The sequence below is a fragment of the Molossus molossus genome, unplaced genomic scaffold (genome assembly GCF_014108415.1).
Source record: "Molossus molossus isolate mMolMol1 unplaced genomic scaffold, mMolMol1.p scaffold_m16_p_14, whole genome shotgun sequence".
NCBI classification, from domain to species: domain Eukaryota; kingdom Metazoa; phylum Chordata; class Mammalia; order Chiroptera; family Molossidae; genus Molossus; species Molossus molossus.
Genome location: NW_023425349.1, coordinates 27937235 through 27961312, shown reverse-complemented (window position 1 = coordinate 27961312; position 24078 = coordinate 27937235).

Sequence of the window (24078 nt, the reverse complement as noted above, 5' to 3'; positions counted from 1 at the left end):
ATAACCAGTACTGAATAAATAAATATTGGATGAGGGAAGAGCCACCATTCTAGTCCTTATCTGGACACCACGTGATCGTTGTTTCCTGGTATGAGACTGACTCATTCTCCGGTGACCACCCAGGAGGTATTAGATGTGCCAGTGTTCATCTGTAGTGCTAGGGAAGGGCTTCTACACCGTTATTGTTCTGAAGTTCAACTCCGCAGCTGGGCTAGTAAAAATGAAGTGGCAAAAGAAATGTGTGTATGGGGAATAAATGGAATCTGTTTGCTCTGAAAGAGAGTTGGTGGCAAGCAGATCTCACTATTTCCCGTGGCTTAGGCAGTAGGAGCATCTACAACTATTAGACAAATTGACTCTCTTTCTTGCTTTTCTCCCTCCACCTTCTCTTTCTTTCTGTCTATTAGTCTTTCAATAACGTGGGGCAAAAGTGGTACTAAAATTTGTGTGAGTGGCATAAAAGAAATGCTCTCTTGCATCCCTGTGTATCTTAAATAACAAAAACATAAGTACCCCAATGTAACAGAATATCATCTAAGCTTGGCCCCAATGCCCTTCCAATTATTACCTCATTTCTCTGATCCAATTCCTTAAAAAAACAACTGTTAGAAATTACCAATAGTCATTATCTCTACTTCTGCAATTCTTTCTTCAAACTGCTCAAGTAAAGATTGGATTATGACTCCTCCTCTGAGGCTGCTGTTGTCAAGGTATGCCAAAATGTTGATTCTGCCTTCTTAAATCAATTCTTCTCTTGACTTCCATTCCCTCGCCCTCTTCCAGTTTTCCTCTGACCTCAAAGGCCATTCCCATTGGGGAGTTTGGTCCCTCTCTCTCCACTGTACTCATAGTGTTAGAGCAATACTGGGCTCTGTCCAAGTCCTTCACTATTTCTCTTTTATGTCCACACAATCTCCTCAGATTGCACCCATGGGCTTCAAGAGTGTCTATATTCCAATGATTTCCAAATATATATATCCAGCCCTGACCACTCCTTGGACTCCAGACTCCTCTATTCAACTGCTTGTTTGGTCTATTTGAGGTGATAGCATCTCACAATTAATGTGGTCAAAACACAATTCTTATATCGCCCCTCCAATCTCTCCAGCACCCATTCTTTCCTGTTGCTGTGAACTCCACAAGGATATATTCACTTACTTCAGAAGAAAAATCTTTGTCTCCTTTCTTCCTCTAAACCTTACAGCTAATTCATCAGTAAGTCTTGCTGACTCTATGGTCAAAACATTCTCTAAATTTCAACCACTTCTGTCTAGCTCCACTCTTATGCTCTGTACTCAGTCTTGCACAAAAGACTACAATAGATATCTAACTGGTATTCAGTTTTCAAACCAGCCTTCACGAAGGAATCTAATGTTCCTTTGAAAAAAGTAAATCAGTTAATTCCTAGTTCCTTTCAAATGCACTTCAAATTCCTACCCTGGTTTCCAAACATTTGCTTTCTCCTATAATCTCATTTCATACCATTCTGCCCCTCACTCACTATGCTTCGATAACATTGGTCTTTTTAATTTCTTTTGTATATCTGAGCTTGTTTCTAGTAAAAGTTTTTGTACTGTATGTTCACTCTCTCTGGAATACTCTTCTCCCTGTTCTTTGGATGAGTAGGTTCTTCCTATCATTTAAATATCACCTTATTAGAAAGATAAATACCACATGATTTCACTTTTATGTAGAATCTAAAAAAACAAAATAAATAAACAAAACAGAAACAAACTCATAGACAACAGAAGACAAGCTGATGGTTGCCAAGATGGGAGGAGGGTTGGTGGGTTGGGTGAAAAAGGTACAGGTACAGTATTAAGAAGTACAAATCATCAGTTATAAAGACAGTCACAGAAGCCCGGCCCCTGTGGCTCAGTGGTTTGGCGTCGACCCATGCACTAAGAGGTTGCTGGTTCGATTCCCGGTCAGGGCACATGCCCAGGTTGTGTCCCAATCCCCAGTTGGGGGCATGCAGGAGGCGGCCAATTGATGTTCTCTCTCATTGATGTTTCTATCTCTCTCTCCATTCTTCTCTCTCTAAAATCAATAAAGAAAAAAATTTTTTTAAGTCACAGAAATGTAAAGTACAGCATAGGAAATATAGTCAACAGTGTTGTAATAAATATGTAGGGTGTCAGGTGTGTACTAGACTTATCAGGAGGGGGGATCATTTTGTAAGTTATATAAATGTCTAACTACTGTGTTGTACACCTGAAATAATATATTTAATGTCAACTGTAATTGAAAAATTTTTTACAATTAACTTTTAAAATAAATAAACAAACAAGTATCACCTTCTTAGAGAAAACAACCCAATTGCAATGATATTATTTTACTATATGATATTTTGTTTTATTTATTGCATATAGCTAATATTTCCATGACTACTCTGACAACCTCTATCTCATTTATCACGGTATCTTCACTACCTAGAACACTGTCTGGCGCATGGTAGGTAATTATTAAGTGTTTGTTGAATAAGTGAACATATTATGAACCAGGGTTTCTCTGCGATTCAGTTAAACAGCCTGAGCTAGACATGCAGACTGCTGCAGCAACTATAAATCAAAACTCTAGGATTATTTTGCCTTAATGAGCCTGAAGTTCCTGAAAGAGAACAATGCCTGAAGAATGAATATGGTTTATTTCCACTATAATAAAATGGCATTTGAATGCATTTTACAAATTGAAAAAGTTAAAAATTAGTAAGAGAAGTACTACACTTAAAAAAAAAAAAATTTACCTGTAAAGATTTGCTCTGCTGGTTAAAACTATTTAATTTTCACTTTTAAAACAAAGCATGACATCTTTATAAATAAAAAAACAAAAACAGCAAAATGAATAGCAATCTCTCAACTTCTATACAACCTATCAGGTTTTTTTTTTATCCTCACCAGAGGACATTTTTCCATTTTTTGTTCAGATAGAGTGGGAGGGAGAGATAGAGAGAGAAACATCAATGTGAAAGGGACACATCGAGTGGCTGCCACCCGCACCACCAACCAGGGCCGGGGACAAACTGCAACCGAGGTACGTGCCCTTATTGGTAACCGAACTCGGGTCTCTCCGGACCGCAGGCCGGTGCTCTAACCGCTGAGCCAAACCGACCAGGGACCTATCTGTTTTTTTGTTTGTTTTTTGTTTTCATTGAAATGACTAGCTTGTGATGGCATGATTTTCAGGCTCTTTATCTCTCTCGAAAGGTTAATAAGAAAACCTATAAGGGACTCAAATCTAAAAAAAAATAAAATCAAGTACATGAAATTAAAACAAATGGCACCTATTTACAACTGCTTTATTAGAATGGAGGTTGAAGCAGTTCATTGTATGTTTGGAATATTAAATTTAGTGGTTTGTCTGCTCTGGGGAACCAAGGCTTGATCGCAGGATGAAAGTACAAAGGCATTTAAACAGAAACAATGCCCAGAAGGGACTGGCAATGTGTTAGGCAATTTAAAGAAACAGAATGAAACATTTTCACTTAACCTATGCTAATGTGTGCTTTAAAAAATGTATGCATCTTTTTCCAAAGGAATATTAGTTTTCTAAAAGTTTCTTTTAATGTGATTCCATACACTAGTTTTAATTATGCACTACTATGTTCCAAGCAGATGCTTGTTTTAGCCAGATGCAGGATACACTAACATCATAATAACAGATCCAGTAACAGGCCCAGGGGTGGAATACAGCAGAGCAGAAGGAAGCCCACACTCTCCATTACCGTGTGACCTCATGGTAGTTTTTCACAGCTGTCATGGTTATGAGAAACCTCATATTCTTATTTATATAAACACTTTATGGCCAAAATTCAATTTAAAGAAACTAGTAATAACTAAACAAATTTGAAAAACTTGGAAAATTCAAATTAGAGTGAAAATGGCCCTAAAGGTGGCAAAATGTGGCAAATCAGAGAAAGCGATCCATGTTCGACTGGGCATTTTACTGCTTAAATCCATCCTCCTTGGGTATTTAAAAAATAATTTTTCATTGGAGAAATAGTTTCTCCTATGTGATGAATTATGTGTTCTGGCATATTCAATATGTTAGTATACCAAAAAATAATGTTACTTTTCACAATTTAATGTTCTATCAAGTCAAGAGTTTCAAAGTGCTCCAAGATATAAAAGTATGTATCATTGCAAATCTAGAAAGGAATATATAGGGACTTTTACATCTGGAGGATGGAACTCAGGGTAAATGAGTAAGCAACTGGTGATCTTTTAACCCTCTGTCAAAGCTGTTCTGAGCCACTTGATGGGGAGAATAAAAAATAAAGAAGCTATACAAATGTATAGAGCTTTGTATATAGACAGCTCTTTGTGGGAGGAAATTACAGCCACATATGACTGTTAGTTAGCATTCATAGTAAATAGAAGAGATAGTAATAAGGTAATTAGCACCTTTCTTATAAATATTTAAAAAGCATAACTGAGACACAAAATGCCCAGAAGAGATGATAAGCACTGATGACAATCAGTAGATAAAATGCTAAATAAAAATGTTCAAAAAATAAAACACTATGCCAGTTAAATCAGTGACCAGGTGCTTAATTGGAAGTGTGCTTACAGATTTTTTAAACAGACAATTGTCTCAGTATGAAAGCAATATTTCAATGTAGAGAATTTTGAAAATCTGAAATTACCTATATCCCTTCCACTCAAAGAAAACCATTTAGCAAATTTATTACCTTATAGTCATTTTTCTCAATGAACAAACACAGCATTTAAGTTGGGGAAAGGACAAATTTGAATATTTTATATAATGTTTTGTATTTAAATTATTTTTTATTACATAAATAATACATTTTCATTATGTGAGACTTATTTAAAAACCTTGACTTGGCACACAGAAGAAATTAAGAGCAAACCATCAACACAAGGAAGACAAACAATCCAATTAAAAAAATGGGCAAAGGACCTGAATAGACACTTCTCCAAAGAGGATATAGAAATGGCCAATAGACATATGAAACAATACTCACTGTCACTAATCAGAGAAATGCAAATTAAAACCACAATGAGATATCACCTCACCCCTGCCAGAATGGCTACCATCAATAAATCAACAGCCCTGGCTGGTGTGGTTGGAGCATCATCTCATACAACAAAAAATGATGGGTTCGATACCCGCTCAGGGCATATACCCAGGTTGTGAGTTCAATCTCTGGTGGGGGTGCATGTGGGAGGAAGCTGATCAATGTTTCTCTCTAACATCAATGTCTGTCTGTCTATCAGTCTCTCTCTCTCTCTCTCTCTCTCTCTCTCTCTCTCTCTCTCTCTTCCCCTCCCTCCCTCCCTCCCTCCCTCCCTCCCTCCCTCCCTCCCTCCCTCCTTTCCTCTTTCTAAGAATAATAAAATAAATAAACAAATAAACAAACTTACAATTTTGTATTGTAAGAAGCTAATGCTTCTCTTACAGATGACTAAAAGATGAATCTCATGCTAACAGAGTGACACTGAATATAAGGTTTCCCCTGCTATCCCATTAATTGAACAAATTTCCTAAATTTATTCCATGACATGATTTCTAATATTATTACTATGGATATTATCACTATGGATTTAATTGGTTTCTCGTCCCAAAGGAGTTGGGAGCGCTTACACATGTTTAAAAAAGTGAAATGCATTTTAGGAAAGTAGCACATGAATGGATACATGACATCATTTAAAAGATGTATATCCTGAGACCTGAAACTTGAGTGGCTTTTCCAATACTACGAGACTGTCACAGTTACAGACCTTACAATTTAGATCCGTGGGGCGGGGTGCAAGTAAAACATTAACGAGCAAACGGTGTAATGCAAAATGAAATAAGTGGGGTGATATAAAATTGGATATCAGAGTGATACACTCAATAATATAAACAAGTGCTACAGGAACACAGAAACGAAGTGGATCCTCTGAACAATATATAATCACTGGGGCTGAAGGTTGATGTGGATTCACAGACAAATTGTTGCTCAGAAAAAAGTCATTCATTGAACATCCACTTCTTGTGTGTACTATGTGGCAGACTCTAATGTTGCACCTATTTTCTCGGATGGATTTTGTGTCCCTAGGGAGCAACTGTGCTTATTTTTCTTTCAGAATAACCACAGTGAGCACGGCAGTGCTGGAGAGAGAAGCAGGTCTCTGTTTATAAACTGGACTCATGGATCACAGCTAATGATCTAAAGTCCTCCCATACATAGAATGCTTTATAATTCACATTTAATTTGTTAGGCCAAATATTCAGACTGCTTAAGAAAAATAGCCAGAGGACATCTAAAAAGAGAAAATAATGACATGAAAAAAATGTTAAAGAAAAATATATTGGTAAAAGCTTTAATAAACATTGAAACATTTCCCCATCAGAAATTTGATTTTTTCTGTTAATATAAATCCCAACTAGTAGCTTATAGAGACAATTCAACAGGCACTCTAAAAAAATTATTAGTATGATTATCAATTAAAGAGTAACTTGGCAATATGTACCAATGTTTTCAATTCTTCCTTAACCACTTTGTTTTATAAAATTGTTATAAACCCTCACTTAAACAGCTCAAATGGCAAACATTTTGAACTAAAGATTCTTAATCTTTGATTCACATATTTCCTTTAGAACCTAATGATATATATGCTCCCTAGACAAATGCACAATCACACTAAGATTTGCATTGATCAAGTACCGGTTGATCCCCTAATGCATAAAGTTGGATCAATTCTCTTTTTCTTTATCTATTTCTCTCTATATTTCAGTGAGGTAAGTTACAGGTGATGCAAAATAAAAAATAAAAATCTGAGAAATCAAGTAAACATTTTATTAAAAATTGCCTACAACGATCAAGAATGTTTATCCCAAGAGGCTGAAAGTTAGAAAGTTATATTAAAATCTACCACATCAAAAGAGCCAAGAAGATAAATAAATACACACCAAAGTAATAAAACATGATGGGAAATCCTGAACTCTGTGAGGGATAAGAGAAATATCCAGCCAATGATTCAAAGTAACAGGCCATTTGACACAGTGATTTAAGCAGAGGTAGTAAAATTTGTATATATATTGACAAAAGTGTACCGATGGGCATATGCAAGCAATCTGAATTTTAACAAGCAAATTCAAATAACACATAGTATATAAGAACATGACAGGCAAATAATTAATATACATAGATCTGATTTTTTAAATCCACATACATAAGGAATTAAAGAATACAGACTAAGAACTTCTGACATTTAAATAAGAAATATATATTTTTCCTAGAATAACACTGATAAATTCAGTAACTTGAAACAAAAAAACAGAAATCTGTGAATATCTAAACTTTTAATAATACTTTAAAATATTATATATAATAAATATATAATATTTTAAATGCTGTGTAGTCAAAACTTTTTCTTTGTGACTTATTTTATAGCTACTGTTATACAAATTCCCTTCCCATTTATATATTATATGATTAGTTATTAATTATTCATTGGGTTTATATGCTTTAATTTTCTTGTAATTTTGAATTATTTACTTTGCCATATACTTCTGATTTTCAAAATTCTTATTCTGATAATAATTTGGTATATTTCGCAGTCTAAATGTGGTGGAGTGTAGCTATGACAGTTTAAGTTTTTTCTCCTGTTACTGCCTTCAAACATACTTTCTTGTCCTTGCTTTCCTTCCAGTCATTTTCAGGCATTAAAAATATATTTCTCTCTAAGCCAGTTTAAAGCATCATTCTCATATCAAAATCCAATTTTCTCCTCCCCTCTCATTCTAGCGCAGACCCCACCTGTGACCCTGCGATCCAAGAGACCTGCACCGAAGGAAGATAATTTGTTCTGCTCTCTCCCTCCTGACCTCTTACCCTCCCCCTAACACACACTTGGTTTTGTTATTGTTTTGGCCTCTACAGGCTCCAGTAAAGGGGATGGAGAGGTAAAGGGATGCAGAACTGCTTGAAAGAGACCAGGGCGTGTTCCTTTCTGGCATTGTTGAAGTCTGTATGTCAAAGTGTTCTGAGGGATGGGCATTCAAATGCTAAACTGTTACACAGGAATGTTCTTCAGGAAACCCTACTGGCTCTCCCTCACCCCTGCACTCATGCTTATTCCTTGGTATTCCTGGAATAACCTGTCATGAACTGTTTTTAGTTACTTTACTTTGGCCCAGGTTCTTCCTCCATGGGGGCAGCGCATGGATGAGGTGGTCCATGCTCGATTGTTATTACTTGTTCACCTGGCACATGGGAAACTCACACCCATTCTTTCCATGTCAAACTGTGAAAGTGTAGGCTCTGTCTTTATAACCTGATGTCTCTCTGATTCTTTTCCCTGCACCCCCACCCCGCCCAACTCAAACACAAAGGATACTCATCAGCCACTACTCTGAATAAGCAGTCTCCTGGGAAAGGGATTTGCAGCTCCTCTCTCCTTCTCCCAGGGAACCTTATTCTGTACTGGCTGTTCTCTCTACCTTTCATCTTTTTTTTTTTTTTTAGAATTTTAAATTACTCTGAACAACTTTTCAGAAACTCTCAGGCCTTCTCTACAATAAAATGGCCATCACTTTCCTCTGCAGTGTAAACCCTCTTGAAGTATTGATTTCTCTTGGTGGGGAAGGGATAGCCTCTGACCACGGGAGTTTTCACCTCAAGGCTACAACTGATTGAATCAAGGTGAATCAATCCATTCCTGCGGCTGAGAAAATCAGATTCTTTTTCTTAATAATTTAAATTAAGAAATGCTGAGACCAAGTCAGTCTGATGTTTGGTGTATGGAGCACATGAATGCAAACTTCAAGTGGAGTTAGAGTCACAGGAAATGTTAGAATTTTGAGAAAACATGCATAGAAAAGGAGAGATCAAACAACTAAAGTGTCCTTTGATGGATGAATACGGGAACTGTCACACACACACACACACACACACACACACGAATATTACTCAGCCATTAAAAGAAGGAAATCCTGCCTTTGAGACAACATGGATGAACCTTGAGGGTATTATGCTAAGTGAAAAAAGTCAGACAGAAAAATACATTACTGCATGAGCTCAATTATATGTAAAAGCCAAGGGAAACAAAAAAACACTCAAACCATGGAGAAACACAAAAAAATAGAATGTAGTTGCCAGAGGCGGGGGGTTAGGGGAATGGGGGGAAAAGAGAAGCTATTAGTCAAAGGATACAAACTTCTAGTTTTAAGATGAATAAGGTCTGGAGATGTAATATATAAGGTAATGACTATATATAACAATATTGTACTATATGCTTGAAAGTTGTTAGGAGAGTAGATCTTCAATTTTCTCACCACACAAAGAAACTGCAATTATGTGAGGTGATATATATAACTACCCTTATTTTGGTAATCATGTTGCAATCCATACATGTATCAGATCATCATGTACAACTTAAGTGTAAAAAATGTTATATAGTGATATATCTCAATAAAACTGGGGAGAAAAAAAGTGAGCTACAAATCCACTTAAGAGCCCAACTGATGTGGCTCAGTTGGTTGAGCATCATCCCAGCAACAGGAGGTCACTGATTCCATTCCCGGTCAGAGCACATGTCCAGGTTGCGGGCTTGATCCCTGGTGGGAGGCATGCAGGAGGTAGTCAATCAATTTCTCTCTCCTTCTTCCTTCCTCTCTCTGAAATCAATAAAAACATATTTTTAAAAATCCACCCAAGAAAATTTATACAAAAAATGGAGTTGCCTTATGAGTATCCAATTACTGTGAAACCAAGCTTTACTTGCACTTTGTTCTTGCAGGACTCTTTATTCTCACGAAACAGGAATGTCGCTTTTTATTTATATTGTTTTGAAAGGGTTTGTGTTTCTTGCAAAGAAATGAGGTTTAACAAAACACCCTGTGAACCAAATGTATCTAATTTCTCAGTATAGAAATGGGATTTGTAACTTCTTTAATCCCCTCAAGAACCCCAAAAGAAAGGATGTTTTTATACACATTTTACTGTTAAAGAAACAAAGGTACAAGTAGTAATGACCAAGGTCATGAAACTAGTAGGAAAAGTATCCAGGATTTGATTCAGACAGTTTGGCTCCACAGTTGATTCTCCTGACCACTGGATCACTTAGGGTTTAACCAGAGAAGCAAAACTAGTAGGAGATATATATTGAAATTTATTGCAGGTAATTGGTTTACACAGTTGCAGGGGTTGGCTAGGGTTTTAGAGTTTAGCTAAACTGTGTTATGATATTGCTGCCTAGGTATCCATTGTGCATGGCCAAGGGCCTGCAGAGATCTTGAACTGACTCCAGCTTCTCCCATGAGCACATGCGCTAGACAATAGCCTGCAGAGTCGCAAGTAAATGTAAGTTCTTTGTGATAAAACGTCTGCCTCACCTCCCAGGTCTTCTCCTTCTTCTCCCTTAGGTAAGACCCCATCCACCCAGGGAGGTCTGAAATGACTGATCTGGCCTTAGCCTAGGAACCATAAAGCACTCCATCGGGGTCATAAAGAAGGCATGTGCCCAGGTCCGACTGCACTCCCTGCCTGAATCTGCCCTGACCTCCCCGCATGGCCCCTTGAAGCATGGCTTGAGTAATATACTTTTCTATTTCAGTTTCCTGTGGTCTTTTGCTGAACAGTAGCTCAATATCCAACACCCCCCACCCTCGGTACTCCACTTAATAAATGTTACTTTAAAAAGTCACAACACTAAGTTAGTTCAAAAGGTAGAGCAGGTTTTCATGAAGAGCAGGTCGGAACTCACAGGCATGGGCTAAAGCTGCTGTCCACAAGCATAATTTCTTCTTCTTAAAGGAAGTCTCAAGTCTTCTCTTAAGCCCTTTAAACTGAAGAATCAGGCCCACCCAGATCATCTAGGACACTCTACTTCACTGAGCCAATTGACTAGAGACATTATTGCGTCTATAAATACCTCCACAGCAGCACTGAGGTCAGCTCTCCTGCGGCTCCCTTCATTTGCCTGTGTCCCTTGAGGCTGCATGGCCAATGGCCATGGGGATCCCACACACAGTGGACTGGTGGACTAAACTGGGAACACAAACTAAGCTAGGCTGATGCTGGATTGGACTGTGCCCCAACATGGAACAGAAATGCTGGGCGGTGGCTTTAATCCTTGCCCTGCTGAAAATGAAATGGAACTTTTTTCTTGGTGGGATAAAGGGAAATGGGACCTTGGAAACTTAGGGGTTTAATTCCATAGAAATAAAGCTTTCTACAATATCTCATTCTCCCATGTGAGTCTCAGAAAATTATTTTTCTTATGACATCGCAAGAAGCCCACTCCCACCAGCCACTGGTGGGGATGAGAAGAGCTCCCCAATGATAACAATAAAATGGGGGTCCCCATTTCCTTGCTGTCAGCTGGGGGCTGCTCTTATCATCTGGAGCCACCCACATTCCTTGCCACATGACCCCATCTTCAAACCAGCAATGGCAAATCTCTCGTGTTGACTCCTTCTTGTGCTTTGAGTATTTCTGTTCAGGAAAAGCCCAGTCCTTTTAAGAATGCACCTGATGAGGTCAGGCCCACCAAGGGCAATCTTCCTCTCTTAGATCAACTGACTTGGGACCTTCATTACATCTGCAAAATACCTTCATAGCAGCATTAGGTTTGGTGTTTTATAGAATAATTAGAAAAAAATTATGCATATACTAGGGAGTGAAAAATTTGGGGGGCCATTTTTGAATTCTATCAGTCATGCTCTTTTCTCCACTTTGCTTAAACTTTATTTTCCAGACACAGGCCTGATTAGCCTACCCTGGTCCCAGGTTCACCTTTTGGCTAAGTGAAGTTGAAACACCTTGATTAACAGTGCTCACTGGACTGACTGCAATGGAGGCGGTTATTTTATAGTGAATATTGATATTTTCTTATTGTAAAAATTGCAAGGTCAGAACAGAAAACAACTGCTGAAGGTTTCAGTTTCTTCCTGCTCTCTCTGGACCAAGCACAGATGTGCCCGTGTTTCCTCTCCTTACGGCTGAAATGTGCTTCCCAGACCGAACACATCCTCCACAGGCTGAATGAAGGCGCTGCAACGACCAGGTAAGTTTGATAAGACCCCTAAAGGCTGTAAACATCTGCCCTATATAAGCGACACCCCCTTCGTAGTCAGGGACCAATGCCATTCTTGGACTCCGCCCGCCTTGCAGGTGTCCTGAATCAAGTTCTGTTCCTGCATCACTTTGGCCTCGTGCGTTCCTCCCCCAGCGATCTAACAAAAATGAAGGAAAAGTGCTATGGAGGAAAGAACAAACATCTCTGCAGATCCCCTAGATATCTATGGAAAGATAGTAAAAGATTATTCATCTAAGGAAGGAAAGAAAACAGGGCCCAAGGACAGAAGTTCCATTCCTTAACAGAGGTGGTAGCATCTTCTCTATTGTCTCTCCTAGGTCAGAATCGGGGAATGAGCGAAGCGTATGACAGGTGGAGAATGACATGCCCATCCAAAGCACAGCAACGCCATCGAGATTGGGTGTTTCTGTAGAAGTGTGTAGGAATATTTCTTCACCAAGATGAATGCGAAAATAGGAGTGCTCTTAGGATGGCCCTTGCTAATGAGGCTCACAGTTTATTAAAATTCCCTAATGCCAATGAAAATACTGAAACCAACAATCTGAAACCTGGATTTTCAGAATACTGCCCTTGTTATTTCTAATTATATACTAATTTCTAATTCTAAGTGATAGAATGTTTATTCTTCCCTCTGGTTAAATAATCTGCCATTTGGATAGAAGGGCATTAGTAATAAGGTTATTAAAGAAAATTGGCCCGAGAGTCTTTGAAGAATCATAATGGAATATTATAATCTCTCCCCTTTTGGTGCTGAATAACTCCAAAATATGCCCAAGTAAAGTAATGAGTGAACATTTAGTCTTGGTTTAGTTCACCATAATTCAATTAACATTTAAATGAAATAACAAGACTATCCAATTTTGTATAACAATATAAAATCTACACAAAAATTTAGTTGGGACTGAGGTAAATTAGTCATTTTGCCTTCCAAAGATAGCCTTGAATATTAGGAACCAAACTTTTAGAACGCATTTCAATTTTCCTTTGTAGAACTATTTAATTAAATAAAAAATATTTTTAATTGCTTTAAAAAAATATTAGGTCAGCTCTGACACATAAATAGATTAGAACTCATTATTACATCCTTACAAGAAAAGAGCCATACAAACTGAAAATTAATGATTTTCCTTGAACCCATACAATAATTGATGGGGAAAACATCATTCTAAAATATAAAAGACAGGTGCATACAGAGATCATTGCAGAGATCTGCTTATCTGGAGCAGAAGCCACTGAGCCATAAACAGGTAGGGACAGTTATTTGGTAATTCCGATGAATAGTTGAAAACTGAGTGTGGACTAGCTTCAATGTAAGAAACTATGGGGGTTGCAGTCTCCTTCTTTGGAGATCCGCCACATTGGATCCCCCACCCCTACCCCAAAGTCCTCTGTTCTCTATAATAATAATAATGAAGATCTCAGAAAGATCCCTCATTCCGGCTCATCAAAACCAGACTCAGATATAATGCAGATGTTGGAATGATCAGATATGAGATTAAAAACAACAACACTGGGATTCCTATGTTGAGACTTCTAATAAAAAACAAACAAACAAACAAACAACAACAACAAAAAAACTAAAAAGATGGGTAGTGTGTGTGGCTAATCTCTAACAAGAAATGAAAAGAAACTAGACATAAAAACAACAACATTGTAACAGAAAGAAAAGAATCAATGAGTTTAAAGTTGGTTAATAGAGACTCTGAAATGCAAAAATAGAAAGAAAAAAAAAAAGATATGGAACTAACGCGTAAGAACTGTAGGCCAATATCAAAATGGTTTAATATGCATACAATTTAAATACACAAATGGGAAGAAAGAGAAGAGCAGGAGAAATAATGAAAGTGATACTGACTGAGAACTTGTCAAAATAACGATGGCCAACAAACTATAGACCCAGGAAGCTCCAAAAACACCAAAACAACAACAGACAACAACACTCACATTGAGGCATATCATAGTCAAACAGTAGGAAACCAAACAAAACCAAACAAAACAATATTAGAAAACTCAGAGAGAAAAAGGAATGTTACCTATTGAGAGGAGAAAAGAACAAGAATTATGGTAACTTCATCAATACAAGCAAAACAAAAATTAAGTGAAATATTCAAAGTGTAGAAAGAAAAAAAAAGCCACCAATGTAGAATTTTCTATTTAGTAAAATTATCCTTCAAAAGTAAAAGACTTTCTCAGTTTAACAAAAAAGTAAGGAAATTCTGCCCAGCTGGTGTGACTCAGTGGATTAAGTAAGCATCATCCCATGGACTGAGAGGTCCCAGTTCAATTCCCAGTCAGGGCACATGCTTGGGTTGTGGGCTGATCCCCAGTAGGGAGTGTATAGGAGGCAGCCCATCAATGCTTTTCCCTCACATTGCTGTTTCTATTTCTCCCTCCCTCTCTCTCTTAAAAAATCAATAAAAACATATATATTTTTTAAAAGTAAGGAAATTCAACATGAGAAGACCTGCTGTAGAAAAATCTTAAAAGAAGTTCTTCAGGCAGAGGACAATTACATAGGCCAGAAAACTGGATCTACATAAGAAATTAAAAGCAATAGAGAAGGACTAAATGGTGGTAAAATGAAATTTTTATTTTTCTTATTCTTAATTTATCTAACTGTAACTGTTTACATGAATAACAGTAGAAGTGTACTGGGTGGTTGCAGCATTTGGATAAGTGCAGTGAGTGGCAGAGTCACAAGGAGTGGAGGGAGGAAATGGAAACACTGTTAGAAGGTGCCTGCTCTACACCTGGAGTTGTATTGCATGGTGTTATTTGATGGTGGGCAGAGATAGACCAAAATGTTTATTGTAAACTCTTGTTAGAATGTAACAAAAATGATCAATAATAAAATTTAACTATATGTTGCCAATAAGAACTCACTTTAAAAAATAATTTTTTATTGATTTTTAGAGAGAGAGGAAGGGGGGGGAGAGAGAGAGAGAGAGAGAGAGAGAGACATTGATGTGATAGGAAAATATCCCATACACACCCCAACCAGGGATTGAACCTGTATGTGACCTGACCAGGAATCAAACCAGCAACCTTTAGGTGTATGGTGCTCAACCAATTGAGCCACACTATCCAGAACAAGAACTCACTTTAAATAGGAAGACCCAGATAGGTTTAAGGTACAGGGATGAAGAAAGTTATATCATGCTAAAACCAATCAATAGAAAGCTTGAGTCTTCAGAAACAGAATTAACAGGGATAAAGAAGCACATTATATAGTGGTAAAGGGTACACTTCTCCAGGAAGGCATAACAATTCTAAACATATAGGAATGTAACAATGGTGTGTCAGAATACATGAGGCAAAAACTAATAAAACTGAAAGGAGAAAAAAACCAATTTTCTATTATATTTGAAGACTTTAACATTCTTCTGTCAGTAATTGACACATCAAGCAGGCAAAAATTAATAAGGATGCAGATGACCTGAGCAGCTCAATCAATCAACTTTGTCTAATTGACATTTATGAAATACCCTATCCAGCAATGGCAGAATACATATTCTTTTCAAACTTCCATGAAAAATTCCCCAGTATACACCACATTCTTTGCCATTAAAAATACTTTAACACATAAAACAATAGAAATTATATAAAATATCTTCTCAGACTGCAATAAACTCAATCTAAAAATCAATAACAGAGATAAGTGGAAAATACCCAAATAATTTAAAAATTATATAACACATCTCTAAATAACTCAAGAGTCAAAAAAGTTTCAAGGCAACTTTTAAATATTAACTAAAAGAAAATAAAAGCACACAACTTATAGTGGGATGCAGATAGAGCAGTGCTTTGGAGGAAACTTATAATAGCTACTAAAAAAGAAGGTTCTAATATCTAAGCTTCTACTCTAAGAAATTGAAGAAAGAAGGAAAAATTAATCTAAGACAAGCATCAGAAAACAATAAAAATTAGAGCAAAAAGAATCAGGCACAGACATTTTTTCCTGAGATATTGTACCAAACATTTAAGAAAGAAATTATACTAATTCTCCATAATCTTTTACAGAAAATAAAAACAGAAAAAAATATTTTTTTCAAGTTTTATTAAGAAATAATTGAGCCCTGGTCTGTTTGGCTCAGCAGTTAGAGCATCGGCCTGCGGACCAGGGTCCTGGGTTCGGTTCTCGCTAAGGGCACATAACTCGGTTGCACTCGGTTGCACTCGGTTGCACTTTGTCCCCGGCCGGGGTTGGGGCTGTGTGGTTGGCAACCAGTTGATGTGTCACTCTCACATTGATGTTTCTCTCTCTCTATTCCCTCCCCTCTCCCTCCCGCTCTGTCTGAAGATAAATGCAAAAATGCCCTTGGATGAGGATTAAAAAAAAAAAGAAATAATTGAGCCTGGCTAGTGTGGCTCAGTGGTTGAGCGTCACTGACCCCTGCACCAAGAGGTCACCAGTTTGATTCCTGGTCAGGGCACATGCCCAGGTTGTAGGCCCAATCCCCAGTGGGGGACATGCGGGAGGCAGCCAATCGATGTTCTCTTTCATTGATGTTTCTCTTCCTCTCTAAAATCGAGAAAGAAAAAAAAATTAAAAAATAAAGAAATAATTGACATACTTCACTGTATAAGTTTAAAGGTGTATGGTATGATGCTTTGATTTACACATATTGTGAAATTATTATCAGAATAGGTTTGTCTAACATGTATCTTCCCATACAAATATATATAATAAAAAGAAAAGAAAGAAAAAAAAGCAAAAGAAAATTCTCTCTAGTGAGAACTCATAGGAATCACTCTCTTAACCACTTTCCTATAGGTCATAAGGCAATGTTAGCTATAGTTATCATGTTGTATGTTACATCTCTAGTACCTACTATCATATAACTGGAAGTTTATATCTTTTGACCGCCTTCCTTCACCTTCCACCTCTGGTGACCATATGTCTTATGGGTGACCATAAGTCTGACCTCTTTCACTATGTGTTTTTTTTTACCACATATAAGTGACATGATAAACATTTGTCTTTCTCTGTCTTATTTCACTTAGCATAATGCCTTCAAGGTTTATCCATGTTGTTGCAAATGGTAATATTTCCTCATTTTTTTATGGACAAATACAATTCCATTACATATATATATATATATATATATATATATATATATATACACACACACACACACACACACACATCTATACATTTTATATATGTATATATTACATATATGCATGCCATACATACACACACACACACACACACACACACACAGTGGCAACAGTAGTTTTACAGTTATTCACATAGAAAATAACAATAATTAATAAATAATAAAAGAATAAACTCTTCCTGTACTCACAACTGTAAACCTACTTTTGACCTACCCATTTATCTGTAGATGAACACTTAGGTTGTTTCTATGTCTTGACTATTGTAAATAATGCTGCTATAAACATGGGATGGCAGGTAACTTCTAAAGTTAATGTTTTTATTTCTTTTAGATATATTCCCAGAAGTGGAATTGTTGGATCATATGGGAGTTCTACTTCTAATTTTTTGAGGATCCTGCATACTGTTTTCCATAGTGGTTGTACCAATTTTCAATCCTCCAAGAATATATAAGGGTTCCCTTTTCTATGTACCCATGCCAGCATTTGTTATCACTTGTCTTTGTGATAATGAACATTCTTGTTAGTGTGAGGTGATATCTCATGTGGTTTTTAATTTGCATTTGCCCAATGACCAGGGATACTGAACATTTTTCATGTATTTGTTGGTCTTTTGTATATATTCTTTGGAGAAATGTCTATTCAGATCATTTGCCCCTCAAGTACTTCTTAATTTAAATAATGAAGCCAGCAGTATCCCAATATCTAATCCAGATAAAAACATTATAAGAAAATTATATACCAATATCACTAATAAATATAGAAGCAAAAGTCCTTAATAAAATATTAACAGATATAATACAGCAATATGTAAAAAGGATAATACTGCATGGTTAGTAAGGTTCATTATAGAATTGTAAGCATTCTTAAACAATTATAAATCAATCAATGTAATTCATTATATTAACAATATGAATTAAAATGTAATTATATCAATAAATGCAGGAAAAGCATTAATTAAAATTAGACACCATTAATAATAAAAAATATCAATAAACTAGAAATATGAGAGAACCTCCTTACTCTAATAAATAAAATGTTAAAATTTATGCTAACACCATGCTAATGGTGACAATGATGACCACCTTCCCCCTATGTTTGCAAGCAAGACAAGGCTCTTTTCTCTCACCCCTCATATTCAACATCATACTGGAGAAACTACTACTTGCAATAAGATAAGAAAAAGTAATAATTATACAGATTGGAAGGAAATAAATAAAAGTGTCTGTACTTGTAGATGAATGATTGTCTATGTAGAAAATCCTAAAGACTGTGTGTGTGTGTATGTGTGTGTGTGTGTATCACTTTAGAACTGATAAGTATAGCAAAGTTGTACAATACAATGTCAACATTCAAAGGTCACTTGCTTTCCTATAAGCTGGCAACGAAAATTTGATAGTTCAAATAATAAAAAAAAATTGTAATAGCAAGAAAAAAATACTTTTGTATAAATTCAAGTAAATATATAGGATCTGTATGCAGAAAAACTATAAAACAAAATGATTTAAAGAAAAAAACGATTTCCAGTCAAGATGGCAGCGTAGGTAAACGCGGTATCACGTCCTCCCACAACCACATCAAAGTTACAGCTAAACTACAGAACAACCATCATTCAAAACCACCTGACATCAAGCTGAATGGCAGTCCTACAACTACGGAATTAAAGCAGCAGCCACATCCAGACTGGTAGGAGGGGCAGAGGGGGTGGAGGGGGTGGAGGGGGTGGAGGGGGCGGAGGGGGTGGAGGGGGCGGAGGGGGTGGAGGGGGCGGAGGGGGCGGGCTGGTCCCACACCCACATGTGGCAGATAAAAATCAGGACACCATGGCAGGGAAGGTCCTTCCTGAGGACTGAGGGGTCCCCGTCCCACACCAGGTGCCCCGCTCAGGGTTCCAGTGCCAGGAAGAGAATCCCCATAACTTCTGGCTGGAAAAACCAGCAGGAACTGAGGCTCAGGGAGGCTGGCGCGGCTGGAGCCCCAGGCAGCTCCTTAAAGGGCCCGCGCACGGACTTATCAGACTCTCTCCCTCTAAGCTTGGAGGGGAGGCAGCTCGAGGGGCACCAGAGACATACAGGGAAGAACTGAGCTGTTTGGCACTGGAGCGAGGGCTGGAGAGGAGGCTTTCTCCGGGACAAATGTGCTGTCAGAGGCCTTTGTTCCTTTGGTGAGCCCTTCCCTGGGGCGGCAGACAGAAGCCATATCTGGGACTCCAGCAACCTGGCTCACACTGGTAGCCCCACCCTGGTGACTCCCTGAGGCCCCGCCCCACCCAACTTTCAGGCCCACCCAAGCTGTTGCCACTTGCTTAACCATAGGATTGGCCTGTCTTGGATCCTGCTTCAGGTTTTCTAAAATTCTTTCAAACAAGCAGCATCTGGTCTCAGCTAGCCCCATACCTCTCGTTAAGTAATACACAGAAACAAACACAGGGAGGCAGCCAAAATGAGGAGACAAAGAAACAGGTCCCAAATGAAAGAACAAACAAAACCCCAAGAAAAGAACTAAGTGAAATGGAGATAAGCAACCTAACAGATGCTGAGTTCAAAATACTTCTTATAAGGATGCTCAATGAACTTAGTGAGAACCTCAGCAAACTTAGTGAGGGCCTCAAGAGCATAAAAAAGGACCAGTCAGAAATGATGGATGCACAGTCAGAAATGAAGGAGGCATTAACTGAAATAAAGAATAATTTACACAGATTCAATAGTAGAGTAGGTAAAGCCAAGAAGCAAACCATCGATTTGGAATATAACGAAGCAAAAAAGCCCAATCAGAACAGCAAAAAGAAAAAAGAATCCAAAAAAATGAGGACAGTGTAAGGAGCCTCTGGGACAACTTCAAGCGTGCCAACGTTCGCATTTGGGGGTGCCAGAAGGAGAAGAGAGATAACAAGAAATTGAAAACCTGTTTGAAACAATAATGGCAGAAAATTTTTCTAACTTGGTGAAGGAAACAGACATACAAGTCCAGGAAGCACAGAGAGTCCCAAACAAGATGAACCCCAAGAGGCCTACACCAAGACACATCATCATGAAAATGCAAAAGGTTCAAGACAAAGAGAGAATCTTAAAAGCAGAAAGAGAAAGGCAGCTAGTTACCTACATGGGAGTTCCCATAAGGCTGTCAGCTGATTTCTCAAAAGAAACTTTGCAGGTCAGAAGGGAATGGCAAGACATATTCAGAGTGATGAAAAGCAAGAACCTACAACCAAGATTACTCTATCCTGCAAAGCTGTCATTTAGAATAGATGGCCATATATAAGAGTTTCCCAGACAAGAAAAAGTTAAAGGAGTTCATCACCACCAAACCGTTATTATATGAAATGATGAAGGGTCTTTTTGAAGAAAAAGATAAAATGTATGAACAAACAAAATGGCAATGAATACATATCTATCAACAATGGAATCTACAAACAAAATGAACAGGTAGAACAGAAATATTCTCATAGATACAGAGAACATTTTGTTGGTTGCCAGATGGGAGGGGAGTTTGGGGGAAGGGTTAAACAGGTGAAGGTATTAACAAGTACAAATTCATTGCTAGACTGACAAACCTCAGAGGGAAGGGGGTTGGGGCGTGGGAGGAAATAAACCAAAGAACTTATATGCATAACCAATGGACACAGACAATAGTGTGGGAAAAGGCGGGAGGTGGGCAGGAGTGGGGAGGAGGGGGTCAATGGGGGAAAAATGAGGAACATCTGTAATACATTCTACATTCAACAGTAAAGATTTAAAAAAAAAAACAAAAACAAAATAAATTCCTTGTTCAGGGATTGAAAATTTTAACATTGTTCACATAATAAATTCTGTGCAATTTGATCTGTAAATTCAGAACAACAGCAATTAAAATTCCAGCAAGCTATTTTGTAGACTTGGATAGACTGATTCTAAAACTTATATGGAAAGACAAAGGTCCTAGAATAGCATCATAGTATTGCAGAAGAGCAAAGTTGGAGTGCTCATAACACCTGATTTCAAGGCTTCCTAAAAAGCTATAGTAATTAAGACATTATGGTATTTGTGAAATAACAGAAATACAGATCAATAGGGAAGAACAGACAGTCCAGAAATAAAACTACACTAAATAATAATCTGATTTCTGACAAAAGTAATTCATTGGAGAAATGATAGTCTTTAAACAATCAATGCTGAAACAATTGGAGGTTCACATGCATGAAAAAGACTTGGACACAGACCTTAGATTTTACACCTTACACAAAAATCAGCTCAAAATGGACCATAGACTTAACTGTAAAATTCAAATGTATAAAACTTCCAAAAAATATAGCAGAAAATCTAGGTAATCTGGGTTTTGTGATGAATTTTCAGTTATAACCAAAAAGTATGATCCATGAAAGAAAAAGTTGATGTTTGATGTTATTAAATTTCAAAAACTTCTACTCTGCAAAAGCCACTGTTAAAACAATGCAAAGACAAGCCATAGACTTATGTCTTTTGCTATTTGTCACTGGGAAAATGTAAATTAAAACAATAATGAGATAATAATACATACCAATTAGAATCACTGAAATGTACAAAACAAAAGAAACAAAAACTCTGACAGTATCAGTTGCTGATAGGGACCCAGGGCAACATGAACTGTTATTCAGGCTGGTGGGAATACTATAGGGCACAGTCTCTTTGGGCGACAGTTTGACAGTTTCTTAAAAATCTAAACATAATCATGCCACATAACCCTGTAATGGGTACTTACCCATCTGATACGAGAAACTGCATGTGAAAGTTTATAAAAATTTATTCATAATCAGCAAAAGCTAAAAGCAACCAAGGTGTCATTCAATAAGCAAATGTGTAAACAAACTATGTATATTCATGCAATGAAAGTCTATTCAGCTATTAAAAAGAGAGAGATCCAGTCGCACAAAAGCATTGATGAATCTGAAATGAATACTTTTTTAAGTCAAAGAAGCCAGTCTGAAAATGCTACACATTTTATGATTCCATTTAGATGACATTCTGAAAAGAAAAACTATAGAGGTGCTAAGTGAATCAATGACTGCCTGACAGTTGGGAAGGAAATGGGTTGAATCAGATAATTTTTTTATGGTGATAAACTATTCTGTATGATACAACAATGGTGGATACATGACACTATGCATTTGTTAAAACCCATGAAACTTTAGAGTACAAAAAGCTAACCTAATATCTGCAAATTTAAGAAATCATTTATAAGATCAGGCTATCCCAAGGAGGAATGTAAACTGTGACAAAATAATCAAGCTGTATTATAAATTCATAAAACAATCTCATTAAAGGGAGTAGGGAAAGCATGCTGATCAAAGTAATTTTGGACATAAGTACAGACTAAGATTAAATATAAAAGAAATTTTACACGAGCCTTATAGTCTAGTGCTAAAATTATTTTCCATGGATTAACAATTTTAAAACCTCTTTATGTGTGTGTGGAATTGACCAATTAAGTAAACAGATGCTGGATTGTAGGAGCCAGGTCTCTCATTGTTGGTCTGGGAGGTTACAAATAAGCAAGGGCAGAGGTTAGAATGACCCATGTGTTAGAATTGGAGACAACAGTATGAACTCATATTTAGGTTAATATACATACAAATATAGTCCCATTTTTAAATTTTTTCCTCTGTTTCTCTTGAAAATTTTGCTATGTATGATATCTGAGATTTTTCAACTAAAATGCTTCTACACGGCGAAAGAAACCAGCATCAAAATGAAAAGGGAACTCATTCACTGGGAGAATATATTTGCCAAAGATACATTGAATAAGGGGTTAATATCCAAAATATATAGAGTACTCATATAACTCAACAAAAGGAAGACAAACAATCCAATTAAATAATGAGCAGGACTTCTGGTCAAGATGGCAGGTAGGTCAACGCAGTCTCACCTCCTCCCACAACCACATCAAAATGACAACTAAACTACAGAACAACCATTCTTCAGAACTGCCTGATACTGAGCTGAATGGCAGTCCTACAACTAAGAAATTAAAGAAACAGCCACATCAGGACTGGTAGGAGGGGCAGATGGGATGGTCCCACACCCACGTGTGGTGGATAAAATTCAGGAGGACACCTCGGCTGGGAAGGTCCTCCCTGAAAAGCAAGGGGTCCCTGTCCCACACCAGGTGCCCCGCTCAGGGTTTCAGTGCCCGGAAGAGAATCCCCATAACTTCCGGCTGGAAAAACCAGCGGGAACTAAGACTGAGGGAGGCTGAGGCAGCTGGAGCCCCAGGCTGCTCCTCTTAAAGGGCCAGCACAGACTGACTCAGACTTGCTCCTTCTGGGTGCCAGCATTGGGGAGGAAGCTTGAAAGGCACCAGAGACATTTGGTGAAGAACTGAGTTGTTTGGCATTGAAGTGAGGGCTGGAGAGGCAGCTTTCTCCTGGACAAACATGCTGGTGGAGGCTGATGTTCCTTTGGTGAGCCCTTCCCCCACAGGGCTGGCAGACAGCTGCCATATCTGGGACTCCAGCAACCTGGCTCATACTGTTTGCCCTGCCCAACTTTCAGGCCCACCCAAGCTGTGTCCTGTGGCTTTTCCATAGGATTGGCTTGTCTTGAATCCTGCTTAAGATTTTCCTAAAATTTCTCAAACAAGCAGCATCTAGTCTCAGCGAGCCCCATATCTTTTACTAAGTGGCCCCAGGCCTGGCACTAGAAGCAGCCAGCCTTGGTTCACAGCTTGGCTTTGCCTGGGCACCTAAAGGCCAGCACAAGAAGCAGCCATCAGCAGATTGCTTTGTAGTTTATGCCTAGTCACCCCACTTAGAACACAGGCACTGGCTGACCTTGCTCCAGAGCCAGCACACCCAGTGGAAAGCTTCAGACCATGGTGAAGAACCACCAGCCAACCACCTCTACAAGTGACACACTCAATGAATGGATTTGGTGGGTACCAGAGCCCTGCTGAAGTAAGT